The following is a 22040-nucleotide window of genomic DNA, read 5'->3' on the forward strand; positions in this document are numbered from 1 at the left end:
AACACAATATTGTAAAGCAAATATACTCCAATAAAGATGTTAAAAAAAATAAAAATAAATTGTTATGTGAAATTCAAAAAAAAAGGAAACAAAAAACCAAAAACAAAAACAGTGAGAGGGGGCTTCCCTGGTGGTGCAGTGGTTGAGAGTCCGCCTGCCGATGCAGGGGACACGGGTTCGTGCCCCGGTCTGGGAAGATCACACATGCTGCGGAGCGGCTGGGCCCGTGAGCCATGGCTGCTGAGCCTGCGCGTCCGGAGCCTGTGCTCCGCAACGGGAGAGGCCACAACAGAGAGAGGTCCGCGTACCGCAAAAAAAAAAAAAAAAAAAAAAAAAAAGAAAAACAGTGAGAGGGATAATTTAGTGCCATATAAATAATTTAATTTCATCTTTGTGTCTCTATATCAAAGAGTATATTTCACAAGATTGTGTGTATTTCACTCTGCCCCTGTTATTATACGTGCATAGTGCCATGGTTAAGAATATTCAAACATTGCTATTTTAATTCTATCACCTCTAGTGTCCTTTTATTTTTTCTTAATTTACATTTTAATTTACATATAGTTAAATTTATTTTTTTCCGTTTTGAGTTCTTTGAGCTTTGACAAATGCCTAGAGTTGTGTCACCATAGCCTGCATCAAGTCATACCCTTCCATTACCCCCAAAATTCCCTTGTGTTGGACTTTGTAGTCAACCCTTCCCTCTCAGTCCTCGGCAAAGACTGATCTTTCTATTCTGGCAGTATTGCCTTTTCTAGAATGTAATATAAATGGAGTAACCCAGTGGATAGCCTTTAAATCTGGCTTTCTTCCCTAGTATAATGCACTTGAGATGCATCTATGTTTTGTATGTATCAATAATCACTCCTCTTCATTTCAGAGGAGTAGTTTATCCTGCTTTTATTGCTTGAGTTAAGTGTTTATCCGTTCGTCAGTTGAAAGACTGGTTTGTTTCCAAGTTTGCTACTCTAAATATTCACATATAGGCTTTCATATGAATATATATTTTCATTTCTGGAGTAAATTTTTTTAAAAAATTGCATTGTTTTAAAATTTTTATCCTGTCGTTTATCAGGTGAAATGCAGAAAGCTCAAACATAAAGAGGACAGCTGTGAGAATAATTAATTAAATTTGTTCATTTTCCCCTTCGCTCTGTCCTGTGGCAACCTTTTAAAGCTCTCCATAATTGACCTCTGATTTCCTTTAGGCTTAACCCCCCTGTCTCTTTTAGAAATAGAAAACTATAAGACATATTTTTTTTTGTACTCAGCAGTTTTATTCCTAATAGCCAAAAAAATGGAAACACCCAAATGTCCATCAACTGATGTGTCATATCCATATATGATATGTGTCATATCCATATAACAAAATGTTATTTGGCCATTAAAAGGAATGAAGTAGGGCTTCCCTGGTGGCGCAGTGGTTGAGAGTCCGCCTGCCGATGCAGGGGACACGGGTTCGTGCCCCGGTCTGGGAAGATCCCACATGCCACGGAGCGGCTGGGCCCGTGAGCCATGGCCGCTGAGCCTGCGCGTCCGGAGCCTGTGCTCTGCAACGGGAGAGGCCACAACTGTGAGAAGCCCGCGTTCCGCAAAAAAAAAAAAGAAAAAGAAGAAAGGAATGAAGTACTGATATATGCTACATCATGGATGAACTTTGAAGAGATTGCTAAGTGAAAGAAGCTAGTCACAAAAGGCCACATGTTCCATTTATATGAAATACCCAGAAAAGACAAATTCATAGAGCCAGAAAGCATATTAATGGTTGGCTGGAGCTGGAGGAAGGGGGGAAAGGGAAGTGTCTGCTAATGAATATGGAATTCCTTTTGGGGGTGATGCAAATGTTCTGGAAGTAGATAGTAATAACGATTGCACGACCTTGAGACACATATTTTTAAATTCAGCCTTGGCTAGAAATTGTAGTTGAAGGCAAAGAACATGTCTCAATCTGCAGTTTATTGGAGAACTTCAAGAAAGTAGACCCTGTAGACAGCTGCTCTGAAGAGACAAGACTGAACCAGTCATTTTGTCTTATTCAATAAGAGTAAAAACTGGAGAGTATTTAGAAGACTTTTACTTTGAAAAACTTGTGAATGTAAATATTAAACTACATTAGTGACACCATATTGTCAGATATATACATATTCTGTAAGTTGTTTTCACATTTTTTTCTATTGAGTTATTATTGTAAGAGTTCCCTTTAAATCCTGTCTTAAGTAATTAGTGTTGTCTTACATAACCCTAATCATGTGGCTAAGCTACCTTTAATTATTTGTTATGGAAACATTAAATTTCCTCATTATATGTTCATTATAGGAAAGTAAATTTGTTACAATATTGTTTTGTACCATACTAAGTTTAAATAAGCTGCTATAACTGAGTCAGATATGTAGTGACCCAAATGAGAGAAATTTATTTTTCTCTGGTAATAGTCCAGAGGTAGGCAGATAATCTAGGCAAGTAATAGACTCCATTCCATGGGGTCATTTGGGTATCTAGGCTCCTTCTCTCTTGTTGCTCCATAATCATAGAACAGGAATAGGAATCAGTAAGCTTTTTCTGCAAAGGGCCGGATGGTAATTATTTTAGGCTTTGTGGGCCATACATTCTCCATCATAACTTCTCAAGTCTTGCATTGTAGCATGAAAGCAGCCATAGACATATAAATGAGTGGGTATGGCATTATTCCAATAAAACTTTATTTACAAAAACAGATGTCAGGCCACATCTAGCCCATGGGTTAAAGTTTGATGACTCTTGTCCCAGAGTCTGATCTTCGTGTTTGAAGCTCCATTCATGCTCTGGTTTGTGGGAAGGGATAAAGAGGCAGTGAAAGGCAAGACATTACTTACAAGTGGACACATCATTTCTGCTAACATTCTATTGACCAAAACTTAGTCACATGGCCACATCCATCTAGTTCCAACTGAGGCCTGTGAATGTCTCTACGTGGGCAGTCATGTACCTAAGTAAATAGTGGGGGTTTGATTATCAAAAGAAAGAAGAGAGTGGATATTGGGGAACAATTATTAGGCTCTGCCGCTCACCTCAAGTTGTAATACACAGCTAGCACTGTGGTCTTTAATGATTTATAGCTTCTCTGAATCATTCTGGAACTTAAATCTGTGATTGTCTTTGCTTATTAGTCAGAGGTATTCAAGAACCTCTCTCTCTCCATTTTCTCCCTATGAGCACCAGCAAAATCAGAATCCCAGTCAAGCCAGAGCCTGAACAAAAACTGAAAGACTCACAGAAGTGGTCTACATTGAAAGGAGAAAGAAGATGTGCAGAGGTAAGAGACCACAGCTCCAGAAAGGAGCAGAAAAAGATGGAGAAGGTTGTGGCCTTAAGACTTTCCAGTTCCCATGAGGCCTAGGTGCTTCCTGCTTTGAGTTCTGTGCATCTTCCTTGAACTCCCTTTGTGCTTGAGCCTCCTCAGGTGTCTGACAGGTAAAGTTTTTGAAAAATTGCATGTCTAAAACTGTTCTTATTCTATACTCATACTTGATGGATAGTTTGGGGATGAAATTCATTTCTCCTCTGTAGGTTGAAGACATTACTCCATTTTCATCTGATTTCCAATGTTGAAGTCAAGAAGTCAAAAGCTTTAGCTTTATCCTTAGTGATCTAAAATGCCACAAGTATCTGCCTTGATGTGATCTTTTTTTCAACCATTTTGCTGGGTTCTCAGTGAACTTTTTAAATTTGAAAACTTTTATCCTTCAGTGCTGGACAATTGTCTTGTATTCTTTCTCTGATAGTTTCTTCCCCTCCATTTTCTCTTGTTCTCGCTTGCTGTGGCACCTATTAGACTGATGTTGGACCTCCTGGGTTGATCTCTTATTTTGTTTTGTTTTCTCTCCTATTGTCTATCTCCTAGTCTTTTTGCTCCACTTACAATTTAAAGTTGATGGTATCCTCAATTTTAAGTTCCAACCCTTTAAATTTTTATTTGCTATCTTATTTTTAATTTCTAAAAAGCTTTTTTTTGCTGTTTCTGAATATTCCATCTTTATATAGCATCTAAGTAATTTTATTATGGATAGCATATCTTCTTATTCCAAAGTATTCTGCTGCTGAATTGCCTCTGCTTCCTCTGGGAGGTTTCTCCTTGATTATTTTGCTTTTTGTCTTAGATGTTGGAGGACATCCTCAAACATCTGGATGTCCCATGGATTTCCATTTCATGCTCTCATTTTAAATAGTCCAGGTGACATTATCCCCATTATAAGAGTGGCAAGCCTGAAGCTCTCTAGGACATCTGACCATGCAGAGGGGAGCTGAGCCTAGCACTCAGCCATCTCATTCTTAGTCCAAGCTAAGCCCACTGTATAATGAAAGCACCTGCTGAAAGTCAGTGCCCTGAAAATGTCTGCAGTGTCCCTAAGCAAGAATTAGTCTCAGGCCACTTGCTTAAAAGCTGCTCTAGAAAGAAAATTCACTCGAAGAAGGCTCTTTCTATGTTTATTCTTTCTCTAGAGGCAGCATCCATAGGACAAGAATAGATTTGTCTCTAGCAGAGAAACCCAAGGATGGGTCACAAGATGTCCTGTTTACCAGGAAATTCCTTCGGGGGGTGACCAGAGGCTGGAGTTTCTAATTGCCAGAGCAGCCCAGAGTGGCTTCAGGTTGGGTAGGAGAGGTTCTCTGGCTGAGACATCTCACTGTAAGTGGAGAGGAGATGGTCCAGCTTGGAGATGCAGATACTGCAGAGAAAACCCTTGTAAAGCATGGAAACTTCCTTACACTGGACAACAGGGCTATTTAGGTGGAACAAGACCAGCATATACTTTTCTTTAACATTAATAGAGATTTTCTTCTTCTCAAAGACAAAGAACCAACAATGGTAAAGCAGGAATTACCCAGACAGAAGGAATAACCCAAACCACAGTTCCATTCTCCGAATTGGCAGAGCTCAGTAAGGAGGGAGAAGTTGACTTCGTGCAAAGTTTCAGTGTTTCACCAAAAATTAAAGAGACCAGATAAAGGCAACCCAATCCAGGAGCTATGGCAGCTGAGATGAAAATAAACAAGAAAGCTTCAGGTTCTAGGAAGAAAGGATTACAACATGTCAATTTTAGGATTGTTGATTACATGGAAACCACTGAAAGCACAGATATTTTCATATTTCATATTTCGGTGTCCAAAACACCTAGGAACAAAAACCTTTTAAAGTATGAAATTATCTCCCAGGAGAATATGATGTGAAACACGTCCATTTCTGGTCCCACAGTGCACTTGTCCATGCAACTTTCTGCCAGAGTAGGATAGACACAAATGCCCATTAGACCTCTTTGGGCTTGCTTCCAGCAGAGGAAAATGTTCTGGGTGAAATGGCATGCCAGTAAACAGCACTGGAATTGGCTTTTATTCATCCTAAAGAATTGGGGTGGGAAGTTGCTTTCGTTTCTTAGCATAAGCTACTGCCCTGGGCAGCCAAAGAGGAAATAGGAGGGCGGTGAGCTGGAAAGGGTCTCTAAGTTCTGGTCCCATTGCTGTCACTAACTAGGTCTTATTGGGCAAGTCACGTAATCACTCACAACCTGTTTCCTTATTTATAAAAGGAGACAGTTAATAGTTCAAAGCCTTTTTTCATCTCCAGTTGATCTGGGAAGCTTTGAAAGAATACAGATGCCTGGGACTGAATCAGAACTTCTGGGAGTCTAGGTTTTTAAAGCTCCCCCAGTGGTTCAGATGAGACCACTCCATAGGCCAGTATTTTAGGAGTAATTCAACAAGATGGTCAAGATCCCTTCCAGTTCTAAAATTTTCTGATGGGAAGGTAGAGAAGAGAAGGTCAGGGAGAGGTGCTCTTCTGTGCCACAGAGCACCAGCATCTGCATCACCTGGGAACTTGTTAGAAATGCAGACTCCATGGGGAGGAGCTCAAGATGGCTGGAGGAGAAGGAGAGGAGCTCACCTCTCCCCCTGCAAACACATCGAAATGCAGGCTCTTGGGCCCTATTCCAGAAGTTCACTGAATTCTAATCTATACGTTAATAAGATTCCCAGTGATTCATAAATTCATAAATACATGAAAGATAGCCCTGATCTATTCTACATAATCAGGAGTGAACCTGCCTACCTATATGCCAATGGGTCGTTTTCCTGCCCAGTCTCTGTGGCTTGGCCAACCCAGGAACACAACACGAGGGAAACATGCGACTTCAGGTGGTAACACTTACTGGGGGCCATGCTCCTCAAAGAATGAGATTTTAGGACATTGCCACCTCACTATAAGTCCCCTTTCAAACTGGTCATAAATGCCTGTGAAAGCAAAAGTGAGGCCAAAGGGAGAGCTAGGCTGTGTGTGTGTATGAACATGTATGTGTGTGAACATGTGTGTTGCGTTATTCTTCCAGTTGTCAACCAGATAAAATTTCCCAGAAGAATTTCTAGAAGTGAGGTTGACAGCGTTGAGGAGGAGGAAATTTTAACTTGTGTTTGACTGCTAGTCCTTGATTATGGCGGGGGGAAATAAAATATATTGCAGCTCGCTTTCTCAGACGTTTGCTATTCTTACCCACATCCTGTCTTGAGAGTTGATCCCCAATGGAAGAAAAAAAACCACCTCCACACAGAAAAGACCTATTTCTGCTCTTAGGGGAGGGAGAGAAGTCTGACTGACAAAATTTGGATAAGACATGTAAAAGACAGAATTTAAAAACCAGGAAGCAGGAAGCGGGTGAGGCCAGGCGCCAGAGGCTGCGGCGGCGGCCCCAGGAGCTGCGGATCCGTGCCTCCTGGACAAAGGCCCAGCCACCTGGCGCCACGAGCAGTCCTAGCCTGGGCGCACGGCTGGGAAGCATTCCGCGCCCCCCACCGCGACTAACAAGGTGTTTCCACAAAGCAGGCATCCGGCTCATCGCACCTAACCCAGCAACTCAAATTCACCACCCCAGAGTCCCGCCACCATATCAAAGACGAGTTTCAGCTGCTGCAAGCTCAGTACCACAGTCTGAAACTCAAATGTGACAGGCAGGCCAGCGAGAAGCTGGAGATGCAGAGTCATTATGTGACGTCAACTACAAACTGGCATTTTCCATTGGCAGTTGCCATCGACCCCTACAAGGATTAAATCATGCGCTGCTGCAGCTGCTGACTTTCAACACCCCCTGAAAGGAGTTCAGGTGGAGAGCAGAAATGAGGCACTGGGTGCTCTGGGAAAAACTGGCAGAACAGGCCTTCAGATAGATAGTTTCAGGAGACAATTTTACGGGCCCAGATCCTGTATCTCCTCGTATTTAGAAAAGCACTAAAATCCTTCACGGTGACAACTGCTCCTTGTGAGTAGCAGTAACCTTCACGAGACTAGCAGCAACCTTCTGCAGAAATATGTGCTTGATTGCCTGTATCCCCTTCACCAAAATCACATGTATACTGACCTTCCCGCCTGCCTCTCTGAAGCAGTTTCTCAGAGCTCTCTGGGATGCTGTCTTCCGGGCAGCAGTCCTCATTTTGCTCCAGATAAAACTTAACTCGCAACTCTCACGTTGTCCAGCGGGCCTCTCACCGTTGTGGCCTCTCCCGTTGCGGAGCACAGGCTCCGGACGCGCAGGCTCAGCGTCCATGGCTCACGGGCCCAGCCGCTCCGCGGCATGTGGGATCTTCCCGGACAGGGGCACGAACCCGTGTGCCCTGCATCGGCAGGCGGACTCCCAACCACTGCGCCACCGGGGAAGCCCCTTTTTTTTTTTTTTTTTTTTAAAGTCGACAGTGACGTACTACGAAATGTCCTACGGCTTGAACGTGAAGACGCACAAGCAGGCTGAAATCTTCAAGAGGCTGAATGGGATATGTGCCTAGGTCCGGCCCTACATTCCCCAAGAGCAGAGGGCCAAGAAGGGCGCTGCTCCTGAGCTGAACCCCATCAGCCGACAGCAGCTCCAAGCCCACCAGCTGTCCCAGCTGCGGACTCTGGCCCAGCCCCTGACCCCACTGCCTGGGAGGCTGCAGCCCCCTTCGCTGCTGGCAGCTAGCGTAGACACCGGCCTCCTCTCGCTCTCTGTGCTGGGTTCCTCGGCCCACCTCTCCAAGGAATACAAGAACGGGCATGATAGTGACACCCACCAGGAGGATGATGGCGAGAAGCTGGATTAGTGGGTGGCTGGGATGTGGAGGGTGGAGTACAAAGGGGAGTCGGACACAGAGAGAGAGACGAAGGTTCAGCTCAAGACACATTATAGCTCGGGACTGGCTAAACTCTGGTAGTATTTATGGTAGCCGCCTGCTGGGGCCCTCACCCTGCTTGTGTGCTACCCGCTGGCTTTGCTCCTACCCCCGACTCCCTGCCTCCCTCTTCCTCCCCTTCAGCCTCAAAGGGTGAATACCTGCTCATACCACAGATTAGGCAAGCTGAGGCCTGGAGGTGCAAGTGGGAGGCCAGTTCAGAAGGGAGCAGAACCTCAAGAGGTCCAACACCCCCTGCACTTCCCCGATTCACACACGTGTAACTGACAGTCCTCCTGCCGGCCCCTCCGGGCACAGCTGGCCTCCCACCCTGACACTGCATGCAAACACAATGCTAGCTGCCCCTCCCCGCCCTGGGCGTACCACATCTCCCCCTCCCGCCCACTCAGCCTCCACTAGTTCCCGATGCCCACGCCCACCTGGTCCTCCCCCCTCACCCACGAAAGAAACAGGGGCTGGGGACAGCAAGCTTAGCCCCCAGAGCAGGGTAGGGTGGGTGACAACCCAGAATTCCCTTTCTCCCCTTCCCGAATAAAGATGAGGATACTCTAAATAAATAAATAAGTAAATAAAATAAAAATAAAAACCAGGGGGAAAATGATTCAAAAAATCTTCCCAGACAGAAGAAAATCTATTGCTATTTTTTTCTTAAGAAAAAAGCTCCTGGGGACTCCCCTGGTGGCACAGTGGTTAAGAATCCACCTGCCAATGCAAGGGACATAGCTTCAAGCCCTGGTCCGGGAAGATCCCGCATGCCGCGGAGCAACTAAGCCCGTGCGCCACAACTACTGAGCCTGTGCTCTAGAGCCCGCGAGTCACAACTACTGAAGCCCGCACGCCTAGAACCTGTGCTTCACATCAAGAGAAGCCACCGCAATGAGAAGCCCGCGCACCGCAATGAAGAGTAGCCCCGCTCACTGCAACTAGAGAAAGCCTACACGCAGCAACGAAGACCCAACGCAGCCAAAATAAAATTTAAACATTTTTAAAAAGCTTCCAGTTTCATCCTTTTAGGCATTCCACTGAAATAAAATTCTTAAGAGAAGCCCTAAGCCCCATAGGTGTTGCAAGAGTGGTGTTCATTACAGGAAACAGATGATGTCCTTTCTATGAATGCAAATATTTCTTCTGCTGCTTTGAAGATGTGCCATTTTTACTTTCTCTTCCAAGCTAAAACTGAACTGTTTATGGGAATTTTTTCATAGTTATTATTCATAGAAATTATTCCTGATATAACACAGGAACGATGTCTATAACACTCCCGGTTTTGTGAAAGAAAGAAATCCTTGTCTAAGAAGGGTAGCACTTTTTTATCTCTATACCTATAAATCAAATCAAAATTTGGCAGTCTTGCAAATGGGCTTCCAGGTTGCCTGGCCCTAGGACTGAGGACAAGAAAAAGGTTCTGCCCAGGTCCACGCACAACCTCTACCCTCCAAATCCACCACACATATCCCTCCACTTACATTACCTCCACTTACATTCTTGCTTCCTAAGGATAGGTGAGCCAGTGGCCATTCAAAACACTAATATTGATATAACTTTCTCAGATCATCATCTTTGGAGATTGAACAGACTGGAAAGTTTGGAGAGGAGGTTGGAGGGGGAGGGACTGAGTTACAGGCATGAGACAGACGGCATTCTGCAGCAGACACCCTGAAGGTAGGGGTCAGCTTTGGACAGTAGAAAGGCAACATGATAGTTTGGAGATTCGAGGGTCAAGGAATAGGGTTCATGCAAGGCAGGAGAACGCTACAGAAAGGTTAGAGAACATCAAGTTCACACTGCATTTTATCTCAGTCTTTTGATGGCTGACCCAAGCCCCTCCTCTGTATGTACATGGTAGATTGCCAACCCTATCCTAGGCCACTTTTCCTAAGGGACACTAAGCAGTGTAAGGAATAGAGATGTGAAGAAAGACTCTTACCCATGTCCTGACTTTCATAGGATCCAAGCCTCAACCTTGGCTGCATTCTCTTTTCTCATTTCAGGTTTTATTTTTTTAATAAAGAAAAATATAAGTTCTACACTGTTAAATATGTGTTACCCATATGTACATGTTTAAACAGGAGCATTCACATCACATTGACTGTGGATGTCATGACTCTTCCTACCATCTCTCTAACATATACACATCTCTCACAAACAGAATAACCAATAAAAGATTTTGCAATCTTTGAATATTTCGTGAGTCAAGAATGTCTCTACCTCTCGGGGCTGCCCATTTCACTACTTGGCAGCATTTTGAAAAGATAACATCTCTCCCCTCATATTGAATGTAAATATGCTTCCATGTAGCATTTCCTTTTTGATCCTCATTCTTCCCTCTGGCTCCAAACAATGAATTTAATTTTCATTCTATGACACAACCCTTCAGCTATCTGAAGAAGGCAATCAACTCCTCATAGGACTATCTGTCACTGTTCAATGCATTAAGCTATCTTTGTTCACATGCCCAAATGAAGGAAATGATTAAATCATATAAAATTTCTCATAAAACCCTGGGCAAGCCCTCCCCTGCTGAATCCAACGAGACAATGCTTGTTTACAACTCTTTGCCTTACCTTACGCCAGCTTCCTTGATTAATTGTCACAACATGTCTTAGTCAGCTTGGGCTGCTAAAATAAAAGTGTTACAGACCGGATGGCTTAAACAATAAGCAGATACTGAAACCAAATGGATACTGGTGAGAGTTCTTTTCTGGGTTTCAGGCTGCCATCTTCTCATTGTATCCTCATATGGCAGAAAGAGGGAGAGACAGCTCTCAGGGGTCTCTTCGTAATGGCACTAATCCCATTCATGAGGCCTCTACCCTCATGACCTAGTTACCCCCCAAAGGCCCCACCTCCTTTTACCATTACATTGGGAGTTAGGATTTCAACATATGAATTCAAGGGGGACAAAAACACTCAGTCGATGACACCACCACAGACTTAACACTGTACTGCCTCCCTCTTGACTTGTTTCTACAAGACAACTCCACAGTTGGATTAGAACCTCTTTCATTCTTTTTCTTTTCTTTTTTCCTTCCACACCACTGTTTCATTAGGGATTTCATTAAGGCTCAATCTCTAAGGATGAGGGAGTTACTTAGGGTGCACAAAGCCTCCCCAGATCTCATAGTAAACCACCAGCTCAGGCTCTTTTGTGGGATCATGGACCCCTTCCAGGTGCAGATTAGTATAAGGATGCTGCTTTGGTTCCACGCATGGGCTGGTGGGTGGGGTAATTCTCCTCCACCCAAAACATGAACCACATGAAGGCCACGAAGTTGAAGAGCTGCTTACACACGAGATTCCAAGAAGCAGGCATGGGGGACATGTGCACACAGTTCCTGATGTACACGTCCAGGTCCCAGTGACTTGGCTCAACCTCAGGTCTGGGTGGTCCCAGACACACCATGGATCCCTCACCATACCCCATGCCATCATCAGCCAGGGCTCATAATCTTCCACCCGCATATTATACTTCGTGGCTGCGGCTGCCCATTCTTCTGAGGTCTTGGGATAGGGCCCTGGGAGCACGTCCTTTATAATGTGGGAGGCTGTCTGTGCTCCCAACGACACCACATTTCAGCCTGTCCTCTGCAGCCCTCAGTCTCCCAGGACCAACCCCCAGCCGCTGCCATCTTCATCTTCTTCCCTGGAAACTCTTTATAGACAACAGTCCTAAACCAAATGTCTATTTAAGACCCTATGGTTCAGGGGCTTCCCTGGTGGTGCAGTGGTTAAGAATCCACCTGCCAAGGCCGGGGACACAGGTTGCAGCCCTGGTCCGGGAAGATCCCACACGCCGCAGAGCAACTAAGCCCGTGTGTCACAACGATTGAGCCTGCGCTCTAGAGCCTGTGAGCCACACAACTACTGAAGCCCGCATGCCTAGGACCCGTGCTTCGCAACAAGAGAAGCCACCGCAACGAGAAGCCCGCACACCACAACGAACAGTAGCCCCTGCTCGCCGCAACTAGAGAAAGCCTGCGCGCGGCAACGAAGACCCAATGTAGCCAGAACTTAATAAATTAATTAATTTAGAAAAACAAAAAAAGACCCTATGGTTCTAATTTAAGCTTGTGATTTTTTTTTTCCCAACAAACACATGAACATGATTAGCAGTGCTCTCTTTCTTTTGATAAATTAGATGGTGCACTGATCACATTAATTTTTAGACTAACGAGTCTCAACTTTCTTAGTACATTATAGTTACTTCAGGAGCTTTTAAAAATCATGATGCCCAGGCCATATTTCAGACCATGTAAGTCAGAAATTCTGGGATGGAAGTCAAGCACCAGTATTTTCAAGTACCCCCCAGATAATTCCAATGTGCGTCCAAGGTTGGAAACCATCCAGAAGGGGAAAGAAATGGAGGAAGAGCTCGACGAGAAAGGCCAGCCAATGTGAGAAACGTGAGGTTTTGGCTGATCGATTTGATGGCTGCTGGAATGAATGGTTGGTTGAGGGGAGGGAAGGCACAGTTCTTGATGGGATTTAGGGTTTAGACCTAAGTTGGAAAAGATATCGAAATTCCCATTTTCAGAGCACAGAGCAGGAACATGGCTTTAGAGACCTATAGAGACCCTCACCTGGGCCTGTTCAGAACCTTCCGTGGCTGGGAGGATTTCTCTCTCTGCCTCCTTTTCCCTTCACAGCCACTGCAGGTTCTTCTGATGACCTCTCCACCTGCCAGCTTCAGGTGGCTTCCATAGTTGCTCCTGCTGCTTCCCTTGAAATGGCAGTCCATGTGAAGTGCGGCTCTCAGGGTGGCAGGCAGTAGGAAGACAGGAGGGAAATTTCTGCCAGTGCTTCCCTGGTGACATCTGGCTCACACACTACAAAGGCAACTCATTCACCTACGACTTCAGAAAGTCCCTGCATTTCAGCTGGCAGCTCAACTCCTCTCACAGGAAGCCTCTGCTGATCCACTTCCCAATGTATGTAACATTAATGCTTTACACGAAGCAGAGGTGGGTCAAGAAAGGTACGTTGAATAAATAAATTTGACTGCTTTTCTTTTTTTCATAGCACTCATAACACTTACATCTGCCAACCTGGCTAGACTGAAACCTTTATGTGTAATTTCTTTCCAGTAGATCCCCAGCACCTGTCAGGTGGCTCTCAATAAACATTTGCTACATGATGAATGAATAACTAAATAAATAAATACTTCTTTTGAATCTCACACAACACCCACTATAAGACTAACTCTAGAAATATTTGGTTGATTGATGTTAATCCAAAGCAATGAAGTTACTGGAAAACTAAGACATTTCTGGAAACTGCAATGCCCTAAGTCTCCATTATTTCTCTGTTTCCAGCTCACTGGTGATATTTTGCTATTTCCTCAAATGTAAAGCAGCATCAGTAATGTGCTTTAGACTGGGCAGAGCATTAATAAAGTGAGTGTGTGTGTGAATTAAAAAAATAAATAAACCATGCAGCAGAAGAAGTTGCAGAGCACTGAATGACAGTAGTCAGTGAGGGATCGTTTCCTGCTGCTTCCTGTCCCACTGCGCATGTGCAGAAAATAAACAAGGGAAGAGACATGTTTTAAGAGATAATGACTCAGGGGACTTCCCTGGAGGTCCAGTGGTTAAGACTTCACCTTCCAATGTAGGTGGTGCGGGTTCGATCTCTGTTCGGGGAGCTAAGATCTCACATGTCTTGTGGCCAAAAAACCAAAACATAAAAAAAAAAAAGAAGAAGAAATATTGTAACAAATTCAATAAAGACTTTAAAAAAAAAGAGAGAGATAATGATTCAGCAGTATGCTTGAAATTCTAATGACAAGTCAAGAGAAATTGATTAAAACAAAGAAAAATAAGTGTTTTAAGATATGTACATTATTGTGCAAAACTATGATTGAACTAGACTCTCTGCTGAGAATGGTGGCACTTTGGTTCCTGACATGCATGGAAAGTCCCCAAAATGCGGGATAGCTTGCATTAAAGGTTAACATTCATGTAATCCTAAAGTTAGAAAGCCCCTTAAGCAATCAGCAGGAATTCATTCCCTTCCCCTCCACAGGACAAGATTCTAGAGAGAAATAAGAGAGAACCAGATGTTCCAAATCCCAGAAGAGCGTTTATCATTTTCTTTGAAAGTATGCTTCACTCCCTAGCCAGACTTACATTTTCTTTTTTTAATTCTTTGTTTTTGTTTAACTGAAACCCATGTTGCAATTTAAGCCTATTTCCTCATTTGGTTCTCAGAAGCAATGGAAAATAACAAGTTAATTTCTTCTTCATGATACATCAAGCCAATCCTAATAACCCTAAACCATTCAACTTTTTCTTTGAAATCCATTGTCTGCAATATTTTTGTAAAATTCTGAATTAGAATTACATTCTGAATACTAAAATCCTAAGTAGTAAATCTCAAAATACTAAAAAATGTTAAGATGCTTTTATAATAACTAATGACAAGAGAAGGGAAGCAATGAAAAGCACTGTTATATGTGCAATAAAAAAGATGTTTAAAATTATTTACAAAAAGTTAAAGTCCACAGAAGGGATTTTGCCTATTAGATAATAAAATACTCTAACAAACTACAAAAGATTAAAGCACTACAATCCCGGCAAACAGATCAACAGAATAAAAGAGAGTCCAAAAAAGAAAAAAAATCCATTAGTGCTACCACTACTAAGCCATAAAGGTGCCCAACATGATGACATTAGTAAATTCCCCTTGGGTGCCAGTGCCACACATAAACTGTCTCCATTAAAACCTCACAACATCAGGGAAGAGGCAGAGCTAGCACTCAGCGAGCAAATCCAGACCTCTCCGCCCCCCAGCTCTGTGCTCTTAATGAAACTTCGCCAGTGCTTTCATTTTGAATCAGTAATATTTAAAATTGGGAAAAGGGCATTGGAGCAATTCAATAAAAAATGTGAGAAAAAGTAACGTTAGATTACTTTCTCACATTAAAAAAAAAAAGTAGGTGGACTAAAATCTGAAATGTAAAAAAAAAAATAATAAAATGTACTATGTTAAACGTAGAACAGTCTTATAATCTTAGAGTGAAGAAGGTCCTTCCTAGAATGGCACCAATGTTGGAAACCCAAAAGGATAACTGACGTATTTGACCACTGGTACAGAAGAAGACACTCTAAAGAAAGTTAAACAAATCTAGAAAAACTCTTGCAATGTACGTGAGACACAAAGGGTTAATATCTTTAGTTATAAAATGCACTTACAAATAAATATGAAAAATATCAACATCCCAGTTAAAACTGGGAGAAGGATATGAACAGACATTTCAAAAATGAAGAAAGCTAAACTGCCAACAAACATATACAAATGGACTTGTTAGACCTGCGCGGTCTCCTAGGAGTTTCGACTCGCCCAGGAAACAACAAGAGTCGGAAGCCGATGCAAAACGCAAGAGGTTTATTGAAGGCCGGTGCACCGGGGTTCCTTGGTCCTCACGCAGGAGGTCGAAGAAGGAACCCTTTTGGGCGCGAATATGTCAGTTTTATAGGTTCCCACTTCCCCGTATGTAAATTATAGATTTGGTTGTGTTCTCCCGCTGATTGGTCCCGGCTTAGGCTCGGACCAGAGAGGGAACTTGTCCCCAGCTGCCTGATTGGTCTTTGACAGACACCTTTTTTACATTTTGTTATCTCCCTCCTTCTCGGAAGGGGGCCGGACATCCTGGAAATTCACCCATTGTCTAAGAAGCCCCTGCTGTCTGGAGAGTTCTTAATCATTAGCTGGAACAATGTCCCTCGAGCCCCACATACTCAATTTACTATCAAAGATATAAGACACTGGAAATGCTCCTTCTAGGGAGAAAGTGTGAGCAGACAGAGGCATCCTCATACACTGTGGATAGACACAGAAACTGGTACAAAGAAACATTTCTTTATCCAGAGAATAAAGGAGGTGAGTTAAGTAATCTCTAAGAATCTCTAGATTCTTTCCAGATCTGAAATTCTAACATTCTTTATTTCTCTGAGTTATGCCAATGCTGTATAAAGGCTTTAGCAATCAATAAAGCATATTTTATACAAATAAATTGTTAAGATATATTTCCCTCTCCAGAAATTTGAATCTATTTTGAGACTTAACGTGACCCATACAGAAAACCTAATTGCACCCAACACAAACACTTACCAAGGTATTGTATGCCAAGGATGTGGAAGCACTGGGAGTACTGGAGGCAGCCAGGAGCTGGGTGGACAGAGGAAACCAAGAAGTAAATAGGAAAGGATTCTCAGGGTGAAAAGCTTTCCCAGAGCTATGGGTGTGGGAGCACATGAGACAGACATTTAAACTAGCCTCGGGGATAAGTGGAGTTGGAAACATTCCTCATAGTCATCAGCTCCCAAAATGGATCTTAAAGGGTAAGCAAGCTTTAAACATATGAAGGGGGGATGCCTTTCCAGGGAAGAGAGCAACGTACGCAAAGACAAGGGGACACTGGAGAGCACGATGAGTCTTAGGACCTCTTAGTGTTTCCTGAGGCTGCAAGACATGGACAGCTAGGAGCCAGAGAGGGAAAAAACAGGTTTTTAATGTCATCATAAAAAGCCAGGATCTTATTCATATGGTAACTATAAACCATCAAAGTAGTACCCTGATAAGATCTGCATTTGAGAAAAAACTCATTCCAGGAGATTCCCATTTCCAGTACGATAGCAGACTGAGATAACCAGAAAAAATTCCAGGTTCAAAAACATAAAATGGGTTAAAGTTTTAAAATTAGTTTAAACGTATAGTCAAAAGTCACAAAAGACTAAGTGAAATCGTTAGATAACAAACACAAAGAGGGAACTGAAAATTCAAGTGGTGAGTGCCTCAGCTGATGCAACACTCAGTTAAAAGGGTAGGAAATTTTGTTCTATCTCAGGTACTTGAGCTTAACTGACCCCAGGTGAGGCGTGGGCCTGGGAGAAGCAGGGAGTTGGAGCGAAGACTCTTTGAAGAGCTTCCCCCTTCAGTGACCTCATCCTTTCTCACCTACTCAACAGCACTCCAGCAGTGCTTCACTTTCTGCTTACGTCCTCAATGTTTTATCCTTACTGGGTCATTCCTATCAGCACACCAATATGCTGTTATCTTGAACATCTTAAGAATCCTTTCTCTGACCTCTGTTCTCCTGCCAGCCACTCCCCCATTTCTCAGTTCCTCTGTGCAACAGGAATAATTCTCTCTTAAACCCAGGCCAATCAGGCAGCATCCACACCCTTCACTAAAATTGCTCTTGTCAAAGTCACCATGAGCTTCATCTTGCTAAACCCCTGATCCTTAGTTTACACAATCTGGCAGCATCCTTGACATAGTCAATCACTCCTTTTCTCGGGTACACTTTCTTTACTTGGTTTCAAGGACACCATATTCTCTTGGTTTTTCTTCTACATTGCTGGCCACCTCTTCTTGGTCTCTGTTGTTCACTTTCCCTCTCTTTCACTCAGTGCTGAAGAGCCCCAGAGTTCAGTTCCCTTCCCATTTCTATCTGCACTCACAACCTTGAGCATCTCACCCAGTCTTATGGCCTTAAATACCAAGAAGCAGACACCAAGATGGGATTAGATGTGCAAGAGATTTGTATGCTGTGAAGCATAAAGAAAGCAGGAGTGGGCTGAGAGAGGCTTCAGATCATGAGGACACCCCTATGAAAACAGAGGAGGAAGGAGGGAGGTTTGGGTAGGAAGTGTCTCAAACTGCAGCTCAGTTCCAAGAAAATTTGACCAGGCTGACGGGGAGTTCTTGACTTTCCCATTAGAGTTAGTCCATGCCCTACAGGAATGGGTCTGCCCTAGGACCCAGCTGTGCTCCATCACAGCTGGAACAGCCTCTGTGTGAACGTGGTGGTAGATACAGAGGAATTGTCAGTCAGGAACATTCCCCACAGCAGGAGATCTGGTCTGTTCCCATGGCAGCCACAGTCCACCCTTTAACCTACATAGGTCTACTTTTCCAGGTAGGTTTGGGGAGCAGCTCTTCCATGGTTCCCATGGCCTCCAGTCTTAAGGGAAAACTTAGAGGAGAGGGAATTGGAGTAGTTTCCAGGGCATAACTGATACTCATCATCTCCTTCCTCCATTATCCAGTCGAAATTTCCCTTGCCCTCAGCTATCACCTTAGCAGGTCTTGGTGGCTTCCCTGGTGGTGTGACCCAAACCTTCATTCCTGAGGCATCTTGTCAGGTTGAGGTAGTTGCACGTGTCCATTCACAAGTAACAAGGAGGCTGGGAGCACCCAGAGGCTCCTTAGTGGATCATTTAGCTCCACATGTATTCCTCCTGACCCCTTGTGTAACAGCAGCTCCACTTCCTGCCAAGATAGCGACACCTCTCCTTGCCTGCTTGGCCCTGGATACAAGAAATCCAAAGAGCTTTGACGGTGGCCATAGTCCCTGGCAAGGGGGAGCCTCTTTGGGAGACCAGGATCTCTAACCCTGCAAATCCCAGAGTTGCAGCGTCAGGAAGGACAATACCTCCCAGTGGATCCTTGGGAGTGATGGGGTGGGGGGTTCACTCATGCTTCCACTCTTTGGTTCCCCAACCCGTATATTATTTCAAATGGGGACACAGTGCCATACAGAGGTCTCTGACTTAACACATATGCTGCATCCTAAAGGATAATGCCCCCTCCTCTCAGAGTGTTGTGTCTGAGCTGATTCTTCAGCTGTGCCTTCGGAAGACAGTTTCAGAATTCTCTGAGGCCTGCTTCTTCTGGGAAATGTGGTTTGTGATACAACCAACGGATTCCATGGGCATGGGTTCACTCCCATATGTTCTTTACTATGAAATGATTCCCCTATGCTGTGTGAGATCCTATGCCTGTGGATCGGACATTCTATAAGCCCCCAAATAAGGATGCTGGCTGAGGCTTGCTCTATGGGCAGGCGAGGCAAAGCATGCCTAGAATAAGCATCTAACCCTGTGAAAACCAGTCACTGATCCTTTCAGGATGAAAGGAGCCTCACGTAATTGACTTGCCACCAGGTGGCTGATTGGTCTTCTCAGGGAATAATACCATATCCAGGTGCTCAGCACTGGTCTCTTGCTAACAGGTCAGACTTTCAGAGGCCACAGTAGCTAAATCAGGTCAGTAGCCCTCATCTCGATCACTGTGGCCACTCCATTCGTGTGCCCATCAGCCAGTTCTGGGGTGGCTGATTATGAAGTCTCCCTAATGCCATCTGTCTGAGCCAATTTGTCTACTTGATTGTTCAGAGTCTCTTCCATGGGGGATGCTTTCTGGTGGGCATTACATGTGACACAAAGATCATCACACTTTGTGCCTCCTCCCATCAGTCCATCCATACATCTTACACCAGATTTTCCAGTACATTTCCTGTCCAGAGAGCCAGCACATTGGCCACTGCACAGGAATCTATGTGCATCCTCACCTCAGGCCATTCCAGCACAAAGTAGATGACCAGGTGCACCTTTCACATTCCTTCCTTGGGAAGATTTTCACTCTCTAATGTCTTTCAAGGCAACTCCTGAATGTGGCTGTAATTTTCAGCTTACACAATATTCCAAGCCAACTCATTTGTAAAACAAGCTTGGGATTATGCCTCCACCTTTAGCTGCTCACAAGGATCTCTCCATATGGCCACAAGTATGAGCTGAGGCAGAAGCATTGGTGCAACTGTGGGGTGACATGGGGCTCTGGACTATCTGCTCATACAGCTTATTCATGCCCTCTGGTCCTACCTGGACTTGATCCCAGATGTACCATTGCCCTCTCACTATGCACTGCTGCTGGGCTCCTCTGAATTTAAGACTTGATGGGTTTGATGACAGGAATCTTGGTCACTTTTATTCACTGATTTATTTATAGCACCTAGAAAATGCCTGGGATATAGTAAGAGCTCTACAAATATTTATCGAGGAAATAAAGAACAGAAATGAATGTAATAGTGAACAAAGAGTTAAAAGAATTTTTTTCAAAAGTTAGTTCCTTGAAAAGACTACTAAGTCAATAAAACTTTAGTAACATTTATTAATTTAAAAAGGGAGACAGTAAAATAAACAATGTTAGGAAACAAAAAATGAGACAGAGGTACAGACATGGTAGTTGAAAAAATTAATCAACCACTTCTCATTTTTACTGCTACCATCTTTACTCTTCCAAACCACCTTTCTTGAACTGCTACTTATTTTCACTGTGTCCAGTCTGTCCCCACCCCTGGCCTATTTTCTACATAGTGTCCAGAATCATCTCTTTTTTCAACTTTTTACTTTAAACTAATTTTAGACTTATAGAAAAGTTGCTGAAAATAGAACAGCTCCTTCACCAAGCTTCTCCCCATATTACATAACCATAGTACAATTATCAAAACTAAGAAATTAACATAGGTACAATAGTATTAACTAAACTGCAGACCTTATTCAAATTTCACCTATTTTTCCACTAGTGATCTTTTTCTGTTCCAGGATACTATCCAGGTCCCCAAATTACATTTAATTGTTTTTTTTCCTCAGTCTGCTCCAGTCTGTGACATTTCCTTAACCTTTACATGTCTTTTATGATCTTGACACTCTTGAAGAGTACTGAGCAGTTAAAGAAGTAAATTATATCACATTCAGAGAGAGAAAGCCACTAAGAAAACTTTTATGTTTATAAATTTGAAAGCTTGGGTTTGGGAACAATTCCTATAAAAACTAGTCAAAGCAAACTCAAGAAGAAACCCTGAATAGCCTAGAGCTTTTCAAGAAAGTAAAATCTACCTCCAAAACAAAAAAAAAGAAACAAACAAACAAACTGTAGATCTAGTCAGTTTTATAGGTGAGTTCTAGTAAAACTTTAGGAAACACATACATAATCTCAACATTTCAAACTGTTCCAATGAGTCAAAAAGGGGGTCAACTCGCCCATCTCATGTTATGAGGCAAGTAAATGCTTGATACTAAACCTAGACAAGAGCAACAGGAGGAAAGAAAAATCTAGACCAACCTCCTAGTGAATAGAGAAGAATGATTCTTTCTGATTTATGTGTGTCCAAAAATATGATCACCTCAAGATATAGAGGAAAAACATTTGATAAAAGATGTATAGCCTTTTAAAAAATCTCTTAGCAGGCTAGAAATACATGGGAATTTCCTTAACTTAATAAAGAGTATCCGCCAAAAACCTAGAGCAAACATTATACTTAATGATGAATCATTAGAAATATTTCCTTTCAAAAAGAAAATAAGGCCAAGATGCTGGCTATCACTATGTCCATTTACCACTTTACTGGCAGTCTGAGGAAAAGATAACAAGGCATACTTATTGGAAGGAAAGAAACACAACTGTCATTATGCACAGATGGTATCACTGCACAAGAATTCAAGAGACTGAATGGATAAATTATTTGAAATAAGAAAGCGGGCTAATTTTAGAGATTAAGAAGCAGATCTGATTTGGTGGTTGAGTAAGAGAAAGAAGAAATAAGGATGATATCTGGTGTTCTGGCTTGGGAAAATACGTAATGTGGTACCATTTACTTAGATTGCTAATTCTACAGGAAAGTGAGCCTTGAGTCAGGGCAGAGTTATTCTAGGTGGGTAACTTCCTGGAGAACTTATCTATAGCTCTAAAGATCACCGGAAATACAAGAAGATGGAGGAAAGTGTCGTCAGAACCTCTACTGAAGAGATTACTACATGTAGTTGTACAGAATAGTCTGATAAGCCACTTGAGATGCGGATAAGACTCCACTCCCTGCAATGGAACATTCTAGTAAAAGTGGCAAGTCACTGGACTGACTCCTAAGGAGGGAGGTTCTGATTAGCCCCATGGGTTTTGCTTTTCTTAATGCGATATACAAGTTTGGCACCAAGCTAATTTGGTCAGGAAAATAGAAGAGAGGCTGGGGCTTTGGAACACTGACAATTCTTTCTCTGCCCTTCTCAAAA

At 43.1% G+C, this 22040-nt stretch overlaps 2 pseudogenes; one reads left to right on the top strand and one right to left on the bottom strand.

Annotated features, from left to right (window-relative positions):
• The first annotated feature begins 5007 nt into the window (after positions 1-5007).
• On the top strand, positions 5008-8414 carry LOC113622980 (amino-terminal enhancer of split pseudogene; annotated as a pseudogene).
• Positions 8415-11277: 2863 nt separating this feature from the next.
• The window catches only part of LOC113622981 (NADH dehydrogenase [ubiquinone] 1 beta subcomplex subunit 8, mitochondrial pseudogene), a 30812-nt pseudogene continuing 20049 nt past the window's right edge, over positions 11278-22040 (bottom strand).

This window comes from Aethalodelphis obliquidens, unplaced genomic scaffold (assembly GCF_003676395.1).
Source record: "Aethalodelphis obliquidens isolate GAN/ISIS:26980383/991018 unplaced genomic scaffold, ASM367639v1 scaffold10, whole genome shotgun sequence".
Taxonomy (NCBI): domain Eukaryota; kingdom Metazoa; phylum Chordata; class Mammalia; order Artiodactyla; family Delphinidae; genus Aethalodelphis; species Aethalodelphis obliquidens.